Here is a 24017-nt window from a genome sequence, read left to right as displayed (position 1 = left end):
TTCTTTTGTTCTTTTTTCTAATGCGGTTTTATAATCCCTGAGACAAGTAGTTCTGGCCCTAGAGTGTTATATATATTTTAGCGTCTGTAGCATGTATAAGGGACATGTTATCATACCTGTGTCTTTTTATAGGTGATTAATGCCCGGTGAGAGGGTGAAAGGGACCTATACCCCCGTCAGCTGCAGGAAAGGAACAAAGAGACAGGTATTTAATATTTATATTAATTACTGATAACAATCAGGCTAGATATAACATCTAGACCTGCAGAGATGTCATAGTCTCTACCTTATACATGAAGATATATGTGTTTTTAATAAGTATATCGTCTATAGACAGCTTCTTATATAACACAACTGTTTCTCAGGTACAGAGATTGGGAACATTTATGATTTCTAATATCTGTTTTTTATTTGTAGTAATCCCTTTTTCAATAGACTGACTGCAGATTTAAGACATAACTGTACTGTAAAGAAAAATCTATAAGTTAATGTAATAAATCACATACTATAACTGATTATTGCCATTTAAAACTATGAAAAATACATTATGTTGATTATAAAACAGAAATACAGAATGGAAACAACCGTCTGTGGCTCAAGCTCGACTGCCCCTTTCTTTGAGTGGCCCCTCAATGTTGTGGAAACGGGTGGAGGACATTGTCTCCATTAGAATGGGTCCCCCTACGATGCTTCGGCTGTTGATCTGAAGTGCATTCTGTGCTTTGGAACCTCGGGGGAAAACTGTATTTCTGTTATTAATTTTTAGTTTAGCAATTCCCACCGCAACATGGTTAACCTCTATCCTAAATTTCTGCACAAAATTGATAACAGACATTCCAAGAAATATTTTGCCAAATAAAAATATATAAAATATTGATGAAATTGATGAATAATAATAACAGCAAAAATAACAGATTTTGATTAAAAAACAAAAAAACTAAAATAATTTATAAAATATTTTGCTCCTGCCCCCTTCCCCCAAAAATAAAAAAACATATATTACCCTTAAAATTTATGAATAAAGAAACAAAAAATAACACATACCCCAAACATTGCAAACACAAAACCCCCAAAAACCTAACAATAGTCTCTGTCAACATCATCCTGGGAGGGATAATACACTGCACTACAATAGAAATAAAAATCCCTATCATCTATATCTCAATGGGTTCCATCTTTTCTTTTGTTCTTTTTTCTAATGCGGTTTTATAATCCCTGAGACAAGTAGTTCTGGCCCTAGAGTGTTAGATATATTAGCGTCTGTAGCATGTATAAGGGACATGTTATCATACCTGTGTCTTTTTATAGGTGATTGATGCCCGGTGAGAGGGTGAAAGGGACCTATAACACCGTCAGCTGCAGGAAAGGAACAAAGAGACAGGTAATTAATATTTATATTAATTACTGATAACAATCAGGCTAGATACAACATCTAAACCTGCAAAGATGTCATAGTTTCTAACAATAAATAACACATACCCCAAACATTGCAAACACAAAACCCCCAAAAACCTAACAATAGTATTTGTCAACACAGGGGCGGACACAGACAGCAGAGGGCCCCTGTGCAAAGAATGTGCCTGCCCCCCCCCCACCACCACCAGCACTGTGCCCCCTCATGTACCTAGACCCCACCGGAGTGCCTCCACTTACCCCGCCCGTGTAGTGTCGCCACTTGCCTTGTCCACCACAGGTGGATGGAACGGCTCCTGAGGTGGGCTCCGGGTGGCCCCTGTCCCTCTCAGTGTGCTGACCAGGCCCCATGAGTACTACCCTGAGTCAGCCTGACCCTTATCTAGCTGGGAGTTAGAGGGCAGTGCTCCCTTTACACTCGCACCCCTTGACTTAGCACGACACCCCTTGGCACCCCCTGGTTCCTTGGCTCCTTAGTAATAGAAGTGACTTACAGGCAGGGCCAGACTGGGACCAAAAATAGGCCCAGGCATTTTAAAATAAACAGCCCATTTTTATAGTGGGGGTCTGACTCATGGGACCCCCACCAATCACCTTGGTTCAAGTGGCTGCCCAGATGTTGGAAAGCTGTAACTCCCATCATGTCTGAAGTGACTACAGCTGATGGAACAGTCAGGAGACTACACAATGATATCAGTGACTACAGCTCTGATGGGACAGTTAGGAAAATACACAATGATATCACTGACCTGAGTGACGTCTTTTCTGTTGTCTTTATTTTTCTTCTTCATCTGGTCCAGACACCAGGATTTCTTCCATCTTCTCTGCAGAGTCTGACACCTGGACATCATTGGTTCCTTAATTTGTCAGTAGATCCTCATCCTCTGTATGATGACAATAATCATTATAACCTTGCCAAATACTGTACCCCCTGAATATAATACTGCCAACCACTGTACCCCCTGAATAATGCCAACCACTGTACCCCTGAATATAATACTGCTAACCACTGTACCCCTGAATATAATACTGCCAAATACTGTACCCCTGAATATAATACTGCCAACCACTGTACTCCATTAATATAATACTGCCAACCACTGTACTCCATTAATATAATACTGCCAACCACTGTACTCCATGAATATAATACTGCCAAACACTGTACCAACCACTGAATCATCCCATACACCCCACGCACTCCATCCTCAGTTTCCTCATCACCCCATATACCCCACACACCACATCCTCAGTCTCCTCATCACCCCATACACCCCACGCACCCCATCCTCAGTCTCCTCATCACCCCATGCACTCCATCCTCAGTCTCCTCATCACCCCACGCACCCCATCCTCAGTCTCATCATCACCACATGCACTCCATCCTCAGTTTCCTCATCACCCCATACACCCCATGCATTCCATCCTCAGTCTCCTCATCACCCCATGCACTCCATCCTCAGTCTCCTCATCACCCCATGCACTCCATCCTCAGTCTCCTCATCACCCCATGCACTCCATCCTCAGTCTCCTCATCACCCCATACACCCCATGCACTCCATCCTCAGTCTCCTCATCACCCCATGCACTCCATCCTCAGTCTCCTCATCACCCCCATACACCCCACGCACTCCATCCTCAGTCTCCTCATCACCCCATATACCTTAAGCACCTCATCATTATTACACAGCTGACACACCCACATCAGGGCTGCCGTCAGAAATTTTGGGGCCCCTTGCACAGGTCAAGGCCCCCTTCAACCCCTCCCCGCCCCCAAGTAATTTTTAGATTGCATATACTTACCAATGCTGTGCCATAGCACAGAATTGATCAGTGTTATTGGCGCTACCTTACTACAGGCTGTTGAAGCTTTCTGCACTAAAAGATGCACAGATCAGACGAGCCAGAGGCAGATAGGTACCCTCCGCTGAGTTGATCGGGACACCACAATTTTGCTGTGGTCCTGATCAGCTCCTCTGGGCTATCTGGCAACCTATTTTCATACTTTTAGATGCTGCAATGAACTTTGATTGTGGCATCTAAAGTGGTTAATGCTGGGCATCACCCTGATTGGTGAACTCTGGCATTAGCCACATGTCCCAGCTCTAACCAACCGGTTATGAAGCATAGAACTGGAGGGGGGCAGGACGTACATTTACACCCTGCAACCTTAAAGAAATACACATATACAGCCTCATATGCGTACACAGCCTCTATATACTCATACATAGCGCCAATACACACATATAGTCATGGCCGTAAATGTTGGCACCCCTGAAATTTTTCTATAAAATTCTCACAGAAAAGGATTGCAGTAACACATGTTTTGCTATACACATGTTTATTCCCTTTGTGTGTATTGGAACTAACCCCCAAAAAAGGGAGGAAAAAAGCAAATTGGACATAATGTCACACTTTAATGTCACAAATTATTGGAACCCTTTCAAAATTGTGGATAAATAAGATTGTTTCAAGCATGTGATGTTCCTTTAAACTCACCTGGGGCAAGTAACAGGTGTGGGCAATATCAAAATCACACCTGAAAGCAGATAAAAAGGAGAGAAGTTCACTTAGTCTTGGCATTGTGTGTCTGTGTGTGCCACACTAAGCATGGACAACAGAAAGAGGAGAAGAGAACTGTCTGAGGACTTGAGAACCAAAATCGTGGAAAAATATCAACAATCTCAAGGTTACAAGTCCATCTCCAGAGATCTAGATTTTCCTTTGTCCACAGTGCGCAACATTATCAAGAAGTTTACAACCCATGGCACTGTAGATAATCTCCCTGGGCATGGATGGAAGAGAAAAATGTATTAAAGGTGTAAACGCAGGATAGTCCGGATGGTGGATAAGCAGCCCCAAACAAGTTCCAAAGATATTCAAGCTGTCCTGCAGGCTCAGGGAGCATCAGAGTCAGCGCGAACTATCAGTCGACATTTAAATGAAATTAAACGCTATGGAGGGGACCCAGGAGGACCCCACTGCTGACACTGAGACATAAAAAAGCAAGACTACATTTTGCCAAAATGAACTTGATTAACCAAAATCCTTCTGGGAAAACGTCTTGTGGACAGATGAGACCAAGATAGAGCTTTTTGGTAAAGCACATCATTCTACTGTTTACCGAAAATGGAATGAGGCCTACAAAGAAAAGAGCACAGTACCTACAGTGACATATGGTGGAGGTCAATGATGTTTTGGGGTTGTTTTGCTGCCTCTGGCACTGGGGGCCTTGAATGTGTACAAGACATCATGAAATCTGAGGATTACCAACGGATTTTGGGTCGCACTGTACAGCCCAGTGTCAGAAAGCTGGGTTTGCGTCCGAGATCTTGGGTCTTCCAGCAGGACAATGACCCCAAACATACGTCAAAAAGCCCCCAGAAATTGAAGGCAACAAAGCGCTGGAGAGTTCTGAAGAGTCCAGATCTAAATATCATTGAACACCTGTGGAGAGATCCTTAAATTACTGTTGGGAAAAGGCACCTCTTCCAATAAGAGACCTGGAGCAGTTTGCAAAGGAAGAGTGGTCCAACACTCCGGCTGTGAGGTGTAAGAAGCTTATTGATGGTTATAGGAAGACACTGATTTCAGTTATTTTTTCCAAAGGGTGTGCGACCAAATATTAAGTTAAGGGTGCCAATAATTTTGTCCAGACCATTTTTGGATTTTGGTGTGACAATATGTTCAATTTGCTTTTTTTCCTCCCTTTTTTGGTTTAGTTCTAATACACACAAAGGGAATAAACATGTGTATAGCAAAACATGTGTTACTGCAATCCTTTTCTGTGAGAAATACTTAAATTTCAGGGGTGCCAACATTTACCATTATGACTGTATATGGCACTGAATACATAATCTGAGACTTTAAAACCTCACTTTTAATACTTCTTCTAAAAACCATATATCAAAAAAGAAAGTGAATAGAACTGTATTTATACATATCTGCATCTATTTCCGGCCACCATCTTAGTAGCCATATTAATACTTGCCGCCTGTTCACACCGACCATATATGCACACTTGCCTGAGTGAACTTCCAATTTTCAACATCAATGTGTTAGTCTTATATACAATCATGTGTTCCATGTCCATCGCAGGAATCCTTGTCAGTTATTTTATGTATTTGCATGTATTCAGAATTAGTAGTGTTAGTTTTGTAGTCACACTCATTATTAGTATATTATTGAGAGTTTTAGCACACTCCAAAACATCAATGCATAAATCCTCTCTCTGGCAGACTACATTCTCAGTCTCTTACTGCATGCTATCAAATGAATGGCATTTAACCCATACAGTGCATACAACATAACTGTTCTGATGGCGGCCATAACACATACACACACACTACCCCTATATACACACACACATGGCCATCATACACAGCTTCTATATGCACATACACTGCCTCTATATAAACACATGCATCATAAATATATACACTGCCTCTATATACACACACAGCCATCATACACACATACACAGCTGCTATATGCACACACTGCCCCTTTATACACACATGGCCATCATACACATACACAGCTTCTATATGCATATACACTGCCACTATATAGACACACACTGCCATCATACTCACATATCAGCCACTATACTCAAACACTGCCACTATATAGACACACACGGCCATCATACACACATATACAGCCACTATATACACATACACTGCCACTATATATACACACACTGCCATCATACACACATATACAGCCACTATACACATACACTGCCACTATATAGACACACACTGCCATCATACACACATATACAGCCACTATATACACATACACTGCCACTATATAGACACACACTGCCCCTTTATACATACATGGCCATCATACACAAACACAGCTTCTATATGCATATACACTGCCACTATATAGACACACACTGCCATCCTACACACATGGCCATAAATAAATACACTGCCTCTATATACACACACTGCCCCTGTATACACACATGGCCATCATACACATACACAGCTTCTATATACACATACACAGCTTCTATATAAACATACACAGCTTCTATATACACATATACAGCTTCTATATACACACACTGCCCAATTATACACACACATGGCCATCATACACATACACAGATTCTATATACACATAGACAGCTTCTATATACACATACACAGCTTCTATATAAACATACACAGCTTCTATATACACATAGACAGCCATCATACACACACACTTTGTCCCCATACACACACACACACACACACACACACAGCCATCATACACTGCCCCCATACAAGTAAGTACCTGTGTGCAGTGTAGTCTGCTGCTCCGCTCCTCTATTGCAGGCAGTGGGCAGGAAGAGGAGGGACACGTGATCTGACGTCACTGGCCAGCTGCTACTACAGGCCCTGCTGGTAACTGAGAGCCGCGCACAGGCATGTCTCATACCAACTGCAGCCCCTGACATTATAAAGTGACAGAGTGCTCCCCTCCGGACGGCGCTCCCTCTCGCTCCAGCCTCGCTGGCCAGTCTGGGCAACAGACAGGGCAGGGCTGGAACATAAGAAAAAAGAATATGATGTAGTCAGTCAGTGTACAGTAAGGCTCCCCCCCCCCCCCCAGCCGTCAGTGAGTGACAGTCACTCACTGACTCGCAAGAAAGAGTGTTGGGGCCAGTCGGGCCTCCCTGAGGGTCCGGGACCCTTACTGGGGTACCGGTTGTACCCCCTGATGACGGCCCCTGGCCTGTCCGTCTCGCCCGGACGGTTTAAAGGTAAATTACTGCTGTCAGCGGCAGGTCCGGGACCTGTTGCTGCAGCATTTAGTATGAAGTACTGGCAGGGGGCCCTGCAGGGGCCCAGACTGTGACCTGGGCCACTAGGTGGGCCCCCTAACACGCTGGGCCCCTGTGCAGCCGAACCGGCTGAACAAGTGATATGTCCGACCCTGTGTCAACATCATCCTGGGAGGGATAATACACTGCACTACAATAGAAATAAAAATCCCTATCATCTATATATCAATGGGTTCCATCTTTTCTTTTGTTCTTTTTTCTAATGCGGTTTTATAATCCCTGAGACAAGTAGTTCTGGCCCTAGAGTGTTATATATTAGCGTCTGTAGCATGTATAAGGGACATGTTATCATACCTGTGTCTTTTTATAGGTGATTAATGCCCGGTGAGAGGGTGAAAGGGACCTATACCCCCGTCAGCTGCAGGAAAGGAACAAAGAGGCAGGTAATTAATATTTATATTGATTACTGATAACAATCAGGCTAGATATAACATCTAGACCTGCAGAGATGTCATAGTCTCTACCTTATACATGAAGATATTTGTGTTTTTAATAAGTATATCGTCTATAGACAGCTTCTTATATAACACAACTGTGTCTCAGGTACAGAGATTAGGAACATTTATGTTTTCTAATATCTGTTTTTTATTTGTAGTAATCCCTTTTTCAATAGACAGACCGCAGATTTAAGACATTACTGTACTGTAAAGAAAAATCTATAAGTTAATGTAATAAATCACATACTATAACTGATTATTGCCATTTAAAACTATGAAAAATACATTATGTTGATTATAAAACAGAAATACAGAATGGAAACAACCGTCTGTGGCTCAAGCTCGACTGCCCCTTTCTTTGAGTGGCCCCTCAATGTTGTGGAAACGGGTGGAGGACATTGTCTCCATTAGAATGGGTCCCCCTACGATGCTTCGGCTGTTGATCTGAAGTGCATTCTGTGCTTTGGAACCTCGGGGGCAAACTGTATTTCTGTTATTAATTTTTAGTTTAGCAATTCCCGACGCAACATGGTTAACCTCTATCCTAAATTTCTGCACAAAATTGATAACAGACATTCCAAGAAATATTTTGCCAAATAAAAATATATAAAATATTGATGAAATTGATGAATAATAATAATAACAACAAAAATAACAGTTTTTGATTAAAAAACAAAAAAACTAAAGTAATTTATAAAATATTTTGCTCCTGCCCCCTTCCCCCAAAAATAAAAAAACATATATTACCCTTAAAATTTATGAATAAAGAAACAAAAAATAACACATACCCCAAACATTGCAAACACAAAACCCCCAAAAACCTAACAATAGTCTCTGTCAACATCATCCTGGGAGGGATAATACACTGCACTGCAATAGAAATAAAAATCCCTATCATCTATATCTCAATGGGTTCCATCTTTTCTTTTGTTCTTTTTCCTAATGCGGTTTTATAATCCCTGAGACAAGTAGTTCTGGCCCTAGAGTGTTATATATATTAGCGTCTGTAGCATGTATAAGGGACATGTTATCATACCTGTGTCTTTTTATAGGTGATTAATGCCCGGTGAGAGGGTGAAAGGGACCTATACCCCCGTCAGCTGCAGGAAAGGAACAAAGAGACAGGTAATTAATATTTATATTAATTACTGATAACAATCAGGCTAGATACAACATCTAAATCTGCAAAGATGTCATAGTCTCTACCTTATACATGAAGATATATGTGTTTTTAATAAGTATATCGTCTATAGACAGCTTCTTATATAACACAACTGTTTCTCAGGTACAGAGATTAGGAACATTTATGTTTTCTAATATCTGTTTTTTATTTGTAGTAATCCCTTTTTCAATAGACAGACCGCAGATTTAAGACATAACTGTACTGTAAAGAAAAATCTATAAGTTAATGTAATAAATCACATACTATAACTGATTATTGCCATTTAAAACTATGAAAAATACATTATGTTGATTATAAAACAGAAATATAGAATGGAAACAACCGTCTGTGGCTCAAGCTCGACTGCCCCTTTCTTTGAGTGGCCCCTCAATGTTGTGGAAACGGGTGGAGGACATTGTCTCCATTAGAATGGGTCCCCCTACGATGCTTCGGCTGTTGATCTGAAGTGCATTCTGTGCTTTGGAACCTCGGGGGCAAACTGTATTTCTGTTATTAATTTTTAGTTTAGCAATTCCCAACGCAACATGGTTAACCTCTATCCGAAATTTCTGCACAAAATTGATAACAGACATTCCAAGAAATATTTTGCCAAATAAAAATATATAAAATATTGATGAAATTGATGAATAATAATAATAACAACAAAAATAACAGTTTTTGATTGAAAAACAAAAAAAATAAAATAATTTATAAAATATTTTGCTCCTGCCCCCCTCCCCCAAAAATAAAAAAACATATATTACCCTTAAAATTTATGAATAAAGAAACAAAAAATAACACATACCCCAAACATTGCAAACACAAAACCCCCAAAAACCTAACAATAGTCTCTGTCAACATCATCCTGGGAGGGATAATACACTGCACTGCAATAGAAATAAAAATCCCTATCATCTATATCTCAATGGGTTCCATCTTTTCTTTTGTTCTTTTTTCTAATGCGGTTTTATAATCCCTGAGACAAGTAGTTCTGGCCCTAGAGTGTTATATATATTAGCGTCTGTAGCATGTATAAGGGACATGTTATCATACCTGTGTCTTTTTATAGGTGATTGATGCCCGGTGAGAGGGTGAAAGGGACCTATACCCCCGTCAGCTGCAGGAAAGGAACAAAGAGACAGGTAATTAATATTTATATTAATTACTGATAACAATCAGGCTAGATACAACATCTAAACCTGCAAAGATGTCATAGTCTCTAACAAAAAATAACACATACCCCAAACATTGCAAACACAAAACCCCCAAAAACCTAACAATAGTATTTGTCAACACAGGGCGGACACAGACAGCAGAGGGCCCCTGTGCAAAGAATGTGCCTGCCCCCCCCCCCCCACCACCAGCACTGTGCCCCCTCATGTACCTAGACCCCACCGGAGTGCCTCCACTTACCCCGCCCGTGTAGTGTCGCCACTTGCCTTGTCCACCACAGGTGGATGGAACGGCTCCTGAGGTGGGCTCCGGGTGGCCCCTGTCCCTCTCAGTGTGTGGACCAGGCCCCATGAGTACTATCCTGAGTCAGCCTGACCCTTATCTAGCTGGGAGGCAGAGGGCAGTGCTCCCCTTTACACTCGCACCCCTTGACTTAGCACGACACCCCTTGGCACCCCCTGGTTCCTTGGCTCCTTAGTAATAGAAGTGACTTACAGGCAGGGCCAGACTGGGACCAAAAATAGGCCCAGGCATTTTAAAATAAACAGCCCATTTTTATAGTGGGGGTCTGACTCATGGGACCCCCACCAATCACCTTGGTTCAAGTGGCTGCCCAGATGTTGGAAAGCTGCAACTCCCATCATGTCTGAAGTGACTACAGCTGATGGAACAGTCAGGAGACTACACAATGATATCAGTGACTACAGCTCTGATGGGACAGTTAGGAAAATACACAATGATATCACTGACCTGAGTGACGTCTTTTCTGTTGTCTTTATTTTTCTTCTTCATCTGGTCCAGACACCAGGATTTCTTCCATCTTCTCTGCAGAGTCTGACACCTGGACATCATTGGTTCCTTAATTTGTCAGTAGATCCTCATCCTCTGTATGATGACAATAATCATTATAACCTTGCCAAATACTGTACCCCCTGAATATAATACTGCCAACCACTGTACCCCCTGAATAATGCCAACCACTGTACCCCTGAATATAATACTGCTAACCACTGTACCCCTGAATATAATACTGCCAAATACTGTACCCCTGAATATAATACTGCCAACCACTGTACTCCATTAATATAATACTGCCAACCACTGTACTCCATTAATATAATACTGCCAACCACTGTACTCCATGAATATAATACTGCCAAATACTGTACCAACCACTGAATCATCCCATACACCCCACGCACTCCATCCTCAGTCTCCTCATCACCCCATATACCCCACACACCCCATCCTCAGTCTCCTCATCACCCCATACACCCCACGCACCCCATCCTCAGTCTCCTCATCACCCCATGCACTCCATCCTCAGTCTCCTCATCACCCCACGCACCCCATCCTCAGTCTCATCATCACCACATGCACTCCATCCTCAGTCTCCTCATCACCCCATACACCCCATGCACTCCATCCTCAGTCTCCTCATCACCCCATGCACTCCATCCTCAGTCTCCTCATCACCCCATGCACTCCATCCTCAGTCTCCTCATCATCCCATACACCCCATGCACTCCATCCTCAGTCTCCTCATCACCCCATGCACTCCATCCTCAGTCTCCTCATCACCCCCATACACCCCACACACTCCATCCTCAGTCTCCTCATCACCCCATATACCTTAAGCACCTCATCATTATTACACAGCTGACACACCCACATCAGGGCTGCCGTCAGAAATGTTGGGGCCCCTTACACAGGTCAAGGCCTCCTTCAACCCCTCCCCGCCCCCAAGTAATTTTTAGATTGCATATACTTATCAATGCTGTGCCATAGCACAGAATTGATCAGTGTTATTGGCGCTACCTTACTACAGGCTGTTGAAGCTTTCTGCACTAAAAGATGCACAGATCAGACGAGCCGGAGGCAGATAGGTACCCTCCGCTGAGTTGATCGGGACACCACAATTTTGCTGTGGTCCTGATCAGCTCCTCTGGGCTATCTGGCAACCTATTTTCATACTTTTAGATGCTGCAATGAACTTTGATTGTGGCATCTAATGTGGTTAATGCTGGACATCACCCTGATTAGTGAACTCTGGCATTAGCCACATGTCCCAGCTCTAACCAACCGGTTATGAAGCACAGAGCTGGAGGGGGGCAGGACGTACATTTACACCCTGCAACCTTAAGGAAATACACATATACAGCCTCATATGCGTACACAGCCTCTATATACTCATACACAGCGCCAATACACACATATAGTCATGGCCGTAAATGTTGGCACCCCTGAAATTTTTCTATAAAATTCTCACAGAACAGGATTGCAGTAACACATGTTTTGCTATACACATGTTTATTCCCTTTGTGTGTATTGGAACTAACCCCCAAAAAAGGGAGGAAAAAAGCAAATTGGACATAATGTCATACTTTAATGTCACAAATTATTGGAACCCTTTCAAAATTGTGGATAAATAAGATTGTTTCAAGCATGTGATGTTCCTTTAAACTCACCTGGGGCAAGTAACAGGTGTGGGCAATATCAAAATCACACCTGAAAGCAGATAAAAAGGAGAGAAGTTCACTTAGTCTTTGCATTGTGTGTCTGTGTGTGCCACACTAAGCATGGACAACAGAAAGAGGAGAAGAACTGTCTGAGGACTTGAGAACCAAAATCGTGGAAAAATATCAACAATCTCAAGGTTACAAGTCCATCTCCAGAGATCTAGATTTTCCTTTGTCCACAGTGCGCAACATTATCAAGAAGTTTACAACCCATGGCACTGTAGATAATCTCCCTGGGCATGGATGGAAGAGAAAAATTTATTAAAGGTGTAAACGCAGGATAGTCCGGATGGTGGATAAGCAGCCCCAAACAAGTTCCAAAGATATTCAAGCTGTCCTGCAGGCTCAGGGAGCATCAGAGTCAGCGCGAACTATCAGTCGACATTTAAATGAAATTAAACGCTATGGAGGGGACCCAGGAGGACCCCACTGCTGACACTGAGACATAAAAAAGCAAGACTACATTTTGCCAAAATGAACTTGATTAACCAAAATCCTTCTGGGAAAACGTCTTGTGGACAGATGAGACCAAGATAGAGCTTTTTGGTAAAGCACATCATTCTACTGTTTACCGAAAACGGAATGAGGCCTACAAAGAAAAGAGCACAGTACCTACAGTGACATATGGTGGAGGTCAATGATGTTTTGGGGTTGTTTTGCTGCCTCTGGCACTGGGGGCCTTGAATGTGTACAAGACATCATGAAATCTGAGGATTACCAACAGATTTTGGGTCGCACTGTACAGCCCAGTGTCAGAAAGCTGGGTCTGCGTCCGAGATCTTGGGTCTTCCAGCAGGACAATGACCCCAAACATACGTCAAAAAGCCCCCAGAAATTGATGGCAACAAAGCGCTGGAGAGTTCTGAAGTGGCCAGCAATGAGTCCATATCTAAATATCATTGAACACCTGTGGAGAGATCCTTAAATTACTGTTGGGAAAAGGCGCCTCTTCCAATAAGAGACCTGGAGCAGTTTGCAAAGGAAGAGTGGTCCAACACTCCGGCTGTGAGGTGTAAGAAGCTTATTGATGGTTATAGGAAGACACTGATTTCAGTTATTTTTTCCAAAGGGTGTGCGACCAAATATTAAGTTAAGGGTGCCAATAATTTTGTCCAGACCATTTTTGGAGTTTGGTGTGACATTATGTCCAATTTGCTTTTTTTCCTCCCTTTTTTGGTTTAGTTCTAATACACACAAAGGGAATAAACATGTGTATAGCAAAACATGTGTTACTGCAATCCTTTTCTGTGAGAAATACTTATTTTTCTTGAAAAATTTCAGGGGTGCCAACATTTACCATTATGACTGTATATGGCACTGAATACATAATCTGAGACTTTAAAACCTCACTTTTAATACTTCTTCTAAAAACCATATATCAAAAAAGAAAGTGAATAGAACTGTATTTATACATATCTGCATCTATTTCCGGCCACCATCTTAGTAGCCATATTAATACTTGCCGCCTGTTCACACCGACCATATATGCACACTTGCCTGAGTGAACTTCCACTTTTCAACATCAATGTGTTAGTCTTATATACAATCATGTGTTCCATGTCCATCGCAGGAATCCTTGTCAGTTATTTTATGTATTTGCATGTATTCAGAATTAGTAGTGTTAGTTTTGTGGTCACACTCATTATTAGTATATTATTGAGAGTTTTAGCACACTCCAAAACATCAATGCATAAATCCTCTCCCTGGCAGACTACATTCTCAGTCTCTTACTGCATGCTATCAAATGAATGGCATTTAACCCATAGAGTGCATACAACATAACTGTTCTGATGGCGGCCATAACACATACACACACACTACCCCTATATACACACACACATGGCCATCATACACAGCTTCTATATGCACATACACTGCCTCTATATACACACATGCATCATAAATATATACACTGCCTCTATATACACACACAGCCATCATACACACATACACAGCTGCTATATGCACACACTGCCCCTTTATACACACATGGCCATCATACACATACACAGCTTCTATATGCATATACACTGCCACTATATAGACACACACTGCCATCATACACACATATCAGCCACTATACACAAACACTGCCACTATATAGACACACACGGCCATCATACACACATATACAGCCACTATATACACATACACTGCCACTATATATACACACACTGCCATCATACACACATATACAGCCACTATACACATACACTGCCACTATATAGACACACACTGCCATCATACACACATATACAGCCACTATATACACATACACTGCCACTATATAGACACACACTGCCCCTTTATACATACATGGCCATCATACACAAACACAGCTTCTATATGCATATACACTGCCACTATATAGACACACACTACACACACTGCCCCTGTATACACACATGGCCATCATACACATACACAGCTTCTATATACACATACACAGCTTCTATATAAACATACACAGCTTCTATATACACATATACAGCTTCTATATACACACACTGCCCAATTATACACACACATGGCCATCATACACATACACAGCTTCTATATACACATAGACAGCTTCTATATACACATACACAGCTTCTATATAAACATACACAGCTTCTATATACACATAGACAGCCATCATACACACACACTTTGTCCCCATATACACACACACACACACACACACACATACACAGCCATCATACACTGCCCCCATACAAGTAAGTACCTGTGTGCAGTGTAGTCTGCTGCTCCGCTCCTCTATTGCAGGCAGTGGGCAGGAAGAGGAGGAACACGTGATCTGACGTCACTGGCCAGCTGCTACTACAGGCCCTGCTGGTAACTGAGAGCCGCGCACAGGCATGTCTCATACCAACTGCAGCCCCTGACATTATAAAGTGACAGAGTGCTGCCCTCCGGACGGCGCTCCCTCTCGCTCCAGCCTCGCTGGCCAGTCTGGGCAACAGACAGGGCAGGGCTGGAACATAAGAAAAAAGAATATGATGTAGTCAGTCAGTGTACAGTAAGACTCCCCCCCCCCCCCCAGCCGTCAGTGAGTGACAGTCACTTACTGACTCGCAAGAAAGAGTGTTGGGGCCAGTTGGGCCTCCCTGAGGGTCCGGGCCCCTTACTGGGGTACCGGTTGTACCCCCCTGATGACGGCCCCTGGCCTGTCCGTCTCGCCCGGCCGGTTTAAAGGTAAATTACTGCTGTCAGCGGCAGGTCCGGGACCTGTTGCTGCAGCATTTAGTATGAAGTACTGGCAGGGGGCCCTGCAGGGGCCCAGACTGTGACCTGGGCCACTAGGTGGGCCCCCTAACAGGCTGGGCCCCTGTGCAGCCGAACCGGCTGAACAAGTGATATGTCCGCCCCTGTGTCAACATCATCCTGGGAGGGATAATACACTGCACTACAATAGAAATAAAAATCCCTATCATCTATATCTCAATGGGTTCCATCTTTTCTTTTGTTCTTTTTTCTAATGCGGTTTTATAATCCCTGAGACAAGTAGTTCTGGCCCTAGAGTGTTATATATTAGCGTCTGTAGCATGTATAAGGGACATGTTATCATACCTGTGTCTTTTTATAGGTGAATAATGCCCGGTGAGAGGGTGAAAGGGACCTATACCCCCGTCAGCTGCAGGAAAGGAACAAAGAGACAGGTAATTAATATTTATATTAATTACTGATAACAATCAGGCTAGATACAATATCTAAACCTGCAAAGATGTCATAGTCTCTACCTTATACATGAAGATATATGTGTTTTTAATAAGTACATCGTCTACAGACAGCTTCTTATATAACACAACCATGTCTCAGGTACAGAGATTAGGAACATTTATGATTTCTAATATCTGTTTTTATTTGTAGTAATCCCTTTTTCAATAGACTGACCGCAGATTTAAGACATAACTGTACTGTAAAGAAAAATCTATAAGTTAATGTAATAAATCACATACTATAACTGATTATTGCCATTTAAAACTATGAAAAATACATTATGTTGATTATAAAACAGAAATACAGAATGGAGACAACCATCTGTGGCTCAAGCTCGACTGCCCATTTCTTTGAGTGGCCCCTCAATGTTCTGGAAACGGGTGGAGGACATTGTCTCCATTAGAATGGGTCCCCCTACGATGCTTCGGCTGTTGATCTGAAGTGCATTCTGTGCTTTGGAATCTCGGGGGCAAACTGTATTTCTGTTATTAATTTTTAGTTTAGCAATTCCCACCGCAACATGGTTAACCTCTATCCTAAATTTCTCCACAAAATTGATAAAAGACATTCGAAGAAATATTTTGCCAAATAAAAATATATAAAATATTGATGAAGTTGATGAATAATAATAACAACAAAAATAACAGTTTTTGTTTAAAAAACAAATAAACAATAATAATTTATAAAATATTTTGCTCCGGCCCCCTTCCCCCCCCCAAAAAAAACAAACATATATTACCCTTAAAATTTATGAATAAAGAAACAAAAAATAACACATACCCCAAACATTGCAAACACAGAACCCCAAAAAACCTAACAATAGTGTCTGTCAACATCATCGTGGGAGGGATAATACACTGCACTACAATAGAAATAAAAATCTCTATCATCTATATCTCAATGGGTTCCATCTTTTCTTTTGTTCTTTTTTCTCATGCGGTTTTATAATCCCTGAGACAAGTAGTTCTGGCCCTAGAGTGTTATATATATTAGCGTCTGTAGCATGTATAAGGGACATGTTATCATACCTGTGTCTTTTTATAGGTGATTAATGCCCAGTGAGAGGGTGAAAGGGACCTATACCCCCGTCAGCTGCAGGAAAGGAACAAAGAGACAGGTAATTAATATTTATATTAATTACTGATAACAATCAGGCTAGATATAACATCTAGACCTGCAGAGATGTTATCGTCTCTACCTTATACATGAAGATATATGTGTTTTTAATAAGTATATCGTCTAAAGACAGCTTCTTATATAACACAACTGTGTCTCAGGTACAGAGATTAGGGACATTTATGTTTTCTAATATCTGTTTTTTATTTGTAGTAATCCCTTTTTCAATAGACAGACCGCAGATTTAAAACATAACTGTACTGTAAAGAAAAATCTATAAGTTAATGTAATAAATCACATACTATAACTGATTATTGCCATTTAAAACTATGAAAAATACATTATGTTGATTATAAAACAGAAATACAGAATGGAGACAACCGTCTGTGGCTCAAGCTCGACTGCCCATTTCTTTGAATGGCCCCTCAATGTTCTGGAAACGGGTGGAGGACATTGTCTCCATTAGAATGGGTCCCCCTACGATGCTTCGGCTGTTGATCTGAAGTGCATTCTGTGCTTTGGAATCTCGGGGGCAAACTGTATTTCTGTTATTAATTTTTAGTTTAGCAATTCCCACCGCAACATGGTTAACCTCTATCCTAAATTTCTGCACAAAATTGATAAAAGACATTCGAAGAAATATTTTGCCAAATAAAAATATATAAAATATTGATGAAGTTGATGAATAATAATAACAACAAAAATAACAGTTTTTGATTAAAAAACAAATAAACAATAATAATTTCTAAAATATTTTGCTCCTGCCCCCTTCCCCCCAAAAAAACAAACATATATTACCCTTAAAATTTATGAATAAAGAAACAAAAAATAACACATACCCCAAACATTGTAAACACAAAACCCCCAAAAACCTAACAATAGTGTCTGTCAACATCATTCTGTGAGGGATAATACACTGCACTGCAATAGAAATAAAAATCCCTATCATCTATATCTCAATGGGTTCCATCTTTTCTTTTGTTCTTTTTTCTAATGCGGTTTTATAATCCCTGAGACAAGTAGTTCTGGCCCTAGAGTGTTATATATATTAGCGTCTGTAGCATGTATAAGGGACATGTTATCATACCTGTGTCTTTTTATAGGTGATTGATGCCCGGTGAGAGGGTGAAAGGGACCTATACCCCCGTCAGCTGCAGGAAAGGAACAAAGAGACAGGTAATTAATATTTATATTAATTACTGATAACAATCAGGCTAGATATAACATCTAGACCTGCAGAGATGTCATAGTCTCTACCTTATACATGAAGATATATGTGTTTTTAATAAGTATATCGTCTATAGACAGCTTCTTATATAACACAACTGTGTCTCAGGTACAAAGATTGGGAACATTTATGATTTCTAATATCTGTTTTTTATTTGTAGTAATCCCTTTTTCAATAGACAGACCGCAGATTTAAGACATAACTGTACTGTAAAGAAAAATCTATAAGTTAATGTAATAAATCACATACTATAACTGATTATTGCCATTTAAAACTATGAAAAATACATTATGTTGATTATAAAACAGAAATACAGAATGGAGACAACCGTCTGTGGCTCAAGCTCGACTGCCCCTTTCTTTGAGTGGCCCCTCAATGTTGTGGAAACGGGTGGAGGACATTGTCTCCATTAGAATGGGTCCCCCTACGATGCTTCTGCTGTTGATCTGAAGTGCATTCTGTGCTTTGGAATCTCTGGGGCAAACTGTATTTCTGTTATTAATTTTTAGTTTAGCAATTCCCACCGCAACATGGTTAACCTCTATCCTAAATTTCTGCACAAAATTGATAAAAGACATTCGAAGAAATATTTTGACAAATAAAAATATATAAAATATTGATGAAGTTGATGAATAATAATAACAACAAAAATAACAGTTTTTGATTAAAAAACAAATAAACAATAATAATTTATAAAATATTTTGCTCCTGCCCCCTTCCCCCCAAAAAAACAAACATATATTACCCTTAAAATTTATGAATAAAGAAACAAAAAATAACACATACCCCAAACATTAAAACACAAAACCCCCAAAAACCTAACAATAGTCTCTGTCAACATCATCCTGGGAGGGATAATACACTGCACTGCAATAGAAATAAAAATCCCTATCATCTATATCTCAATGGGTTCCATCTTTTCTTTTGTTCTTTTTTCTAATGCGGTTTTATAATCCCTGAGACAAGTAGTTCTGGCCCTAGAGTGTTAGATATATTAGCATCTGTAGCATGTATAAGGGACATGTTATCATACCTGTGTCTTTTTATAGGTGATTGATGCCCGGTGAGAGGGTGAAAGGGACCTATACCCCCATTAGCTGCAGGAAAGGAACAAAGAGACAGGTAATTAATATTTATATTAATTACTGATAACAATCAGGCTAGATACAACATCTAAACCTGCAAAGATGTCATAGTCTCTACCTTATACATGAAGATATATGTGTTTTTAATAAGTATATCGTCTATAGACAGCTTCTTATATAACACAACCATGTTTCAGGTACAGAGATTAGGAACATTTATGATTTCTAATATCTGTTTTTTATTTGTAGTAATCCCTTTTTCAATAGACTGACCACAGATTTAAGACATAACTGTCCTGTAAAGAAAAATCTATAAGTTAATGTAATAAATCACATACTATAACTGATTATTGCCATTTAAAACTATGAAAAATACATTATGTTGATTATAAAACAGAAATACAGAATGGAGACAACCGTCTGTGGCTCAAGCTCGACTGCCCATTTCTTTGAGTGGCCCCTCAATGTTCTGGAAACGGGTGGAGGACATTGTCTCCATTAGAATGGGTCCCCCTATGATGCTTCGGCTGTTGATCTGAAGTGCATTCTGTGCTTTGGAATCTCGGGGGCAAACTGTATTTCTGTTATTAATTTTTAGTTTAGCAATTCCCACTGCAAGATGGTTAACCTCTATCCTAAATTTCTGCACAAAATTGATAAAAGACATTCCAAGAAATATTTTGCCAAATAAAAATATATAAAATATTGATGAAATTGATGAATAATAATAACAACAAAAATAACAGTTTTTGAATAAAAAACAAAAAAACTAAAATAATTTATAAAATATTTTGCTCCAGCCCCCTTCCCCCAAAAATAAAAAAACATATATTACCCTTAAAATTAATGAATAAAGAAACAAAAAATAACACATACCCCAAACATTGCAAACACAAAACCCCCAAAAACCTAACAATAGTGTCTGTCAACATCATCCTGGGAGGGATAATACACTGCACTACAATAGAAATAAAAATCCCTATCATCTATATCTCAATGGGTTCCATCTTTTCTTTTGTTCTTTTTTCTAATGTGGTTTCATAATCCCTGAGACAAGTAGTTCTGGCCCTAGAGTGTTATATATATTAGCGTCTGTAGCATGTATAAGGGACATGTCATCATACCTGTGTCTTTTTATAGGTGATTGATGCCCGGTTAGAAGGTGAAAGTGACCTATACTCCTGTCAGCTGCAGGAAAGGAACCAAGAGACAGGTAATTAATATTTATATTAATTACTGATAACAATCAGGCTAGATATAACATCTAGACCTGCAGAGATGTCATGGTCTCTACCTTATACATGAAGATATATGTGTTTTTAATAAGTATATCGTCTATAGACAGCTTCTTATATAACACAACTGTGTCTCAGGTACAGAGATTGGGAACATTTATGATTTCTAATATCTGTTTTTTATTTGTAGTAATCCCTTTTTCAATAAACAGACCGCAGATTTAATACATAACTGTACTGTAAAGAAAAATCTATAAGTTAATGTAATAAATCACATATTATAACTGATTATTGCCATTTAAAACTATGAAAAAAACATTATGTTGATTATAAAACAGAAATACAGAATGGAGACAACCATCTGTGGCTCAAGCTCGACTGCCCCTTTCTTTGAGTGGCCCCTCAATGTTCTGGAAACGGGTGGAGGACATTGTCTCCATTAGAATGGGTCCCCCTACGATGCTTCGGCTGTTGATCTGAAGTGCATTCTGTGCTTTGGAACCTCGGGGGCAAACTGTATTTCTGTTATTAATTTTTAGTTTAGCAATTCCCACCGCAACATGGTTAACCTCTATCCTAAATTTCCGCACAAAATTGATATAAGACATTCCAAGAAATATTTTGCCAAATAAAAATATATAAAATATTGATGAAATTGATAAATAATAATAACAACAAAAATAACAGTTTTTGAATAAAAAACAAATAAACAATAATAATTTATAAAATATTTTGCTCCTGCCCCCTTCCCCCAAAAATAAAAAAACATATATTACCCTTAAAATTTATGAATAAAGAAACAAAAAATAACACATACCCCATACATTGCAAACACAAAACCCCCAAAAACCTAACAATAGTGTCTGTCAACATCATCCTGGGAGGGATAATACACTGCACTACAATAGAAATAAAAATCCCTATCATCTATATCTCAATGGGTTCCATCTTTTCTTTTGTTCTTTTTTCTACTGCGGTTTTATAATCCCTGAGACAAGTAGTTCTGGCCCTAGAGTGTTATATATATTAGCGTCTGTAGCATGTATAAGGGACATGTTATCATACCTGTGTCTTTTTATAGGTGATTGATTGTATTGATTGATTGATTGAGTGTATATTGTTCAGTGTATATAAAGTTGTACAAGTGTATAGGACCTTCCTGGGTCATGTGATACTGTCATGTGATGTACCCAGAGTTCCCTGGGTACAGGACCTACAGGTTTTGCAACCAATGTGCTGTAATCCAGCCTCCTTAGAATATAAGGGGCTGTAGTCTCTAAATTCACTTAATTCCTGGCACTCAAGCAAGCGCAATCAGCATATACTACTCAATTCATCTCAGCTAGGCCAAAGCCTAAAGAACCTGCAGCCACTTCAAAACGTGAGTTATCAAGCTATATCTACAAATTCCTAGTGACTACTATTCAACTCAAGCATACAATTAGTAGCACAGTGGCCGGCAGAAATCTCAACACTACAAGTCCCAGCAAGCCTGCAAGGTATCCTGCATCCCGGTTGCCTCTAGGGAAACTGCATCATTGTAAAGACTGTTCCATGAGAAGTTTAAGTAAAAGTTCCAGTTATCTCATAATTCCTGCTGTGGACATTCCATTATTTCCTGCCGTTTTTGGGCTGGTTGTCGGCAGGGCCTTCTACAGAAAACAATCGCACCCTGGTGTCACGACAAATTAGGGGTTAATACCACCTTACCCCACAGGGTTAATGCCACCAGACCCTGCAACACCATTGCCTCACCCCGCTTACCACACTTTACTTTTTTGAGACTTTATTGGTTTGGGTCTCGCTTGCTTCTCTCCGCTCGCTGTAGTCGACCATTTTTCATTTTATTTGGGATGTCCTAGGTGTTTGCCAAGTTTTTGTTACAGTGGGTCGTAAAAATAAAAAATTTAAATTCTATTGTAACTCCTGATTTTTTATTTTTACAAGGGGTTAACGCAGAAAAAGCACCATAAAATTTGTTACCCAATTTCTCTTGATTCTGGAAATACCTCATATGTGGATGTAAGTTGGGGGCCATGTTGCCTTTACACAGCCCCCATGTTGTCAGAACAGCGGTAACCCCCCACAAGTCACCCCAGTTTGGAAACTGCACCACTGCAATTAACATTTATACCCCACTTGCATTTGACAGATTTTTGGAAGATTGCTTTGCATCCACATATAGGGTATATCTGTACTTGGAAAAAATAGGGTTACAAATTTTGGGGGACTTTTTTCCTTTTGCCCCTTATGAAAAAGAAAAGTTGGGGGTTGCACTAGCATGTTAGTGTAAAAAAAAAAATTTTTTTTACACTAATATGCTGCAGTTGACCCATACTTTTAATTACCACAAGCAGTAAAAGAAGAAAAAGACCGCCAAAATTTGTAACACAATTTCTCTCAAGTACGGATATACCTCATATGTGGACGTAAAGCGATCTGTGGGCACACAACAGGGCTCAGGAGTGAGAGAGCACCATGTTCATTTGAGGCCTAAATTAATGATTTGCACATGCATCCTTGCAGAGGTTCTAAAATAAACGCAATAGTAAAAACAACCACATTTGACCCCATTTCGGAAACCACACCCCTCAAAAAATGCAACAAGGGGTGCAGTGAGTATTTACACTGCACTGGTGTTCAACAAATTTTAAGAACAGTAGGCTGTGCATATGTAAAATTTTATTTTTCATATTACGGACCACCGTTCCAAAAATCTTTCAGACACCTGTGGGGCGTAAATGCTCACTGCACCCCTTGTAATATTACTTGAGGGGTTTAGTTTCCAAAATGTGGTCACATATGGTATTCCACCCAAATCTCACACAAAATAAACTAAAATTTATTTATGTAAGAAACACTTTAAAGTAGGTAAATTTCCATGACCAATAATACTGGTATACAAGGAGTAAATATATACCACAACACAAAAACTGGATATTTTCTGATCTGCGGCGTCCTCTTTCCTTTTCTTCTTTGTCTGGATCAGACCTCCATGTCGATCTCTTACCATCTGCAGGGCAAACATGTCAGACTCCACATTTTTTCAGTGTCCTCCCATCTATAGGCCCACAAACTGTA

This window comes from Hyla sarda, chromosome 3 (assembly GCF_029499605.1).
Source record: "Hyla sarda isolate aHylSar1 chromosome 3, aHylSar1.hap1, whole genome shotgun sequence".
In the NCBI taxonomy this organism is placed as follows: Eukaryota; Metazoa; Chordata; class Amphibia; order Anura; family Hylidae; genus Hyla; species Hyla sarda.
The sequence above is the reverse complement of the archived record's forward strand: the minus strand, read 5'-3'. Positions refer to the sequence as shown.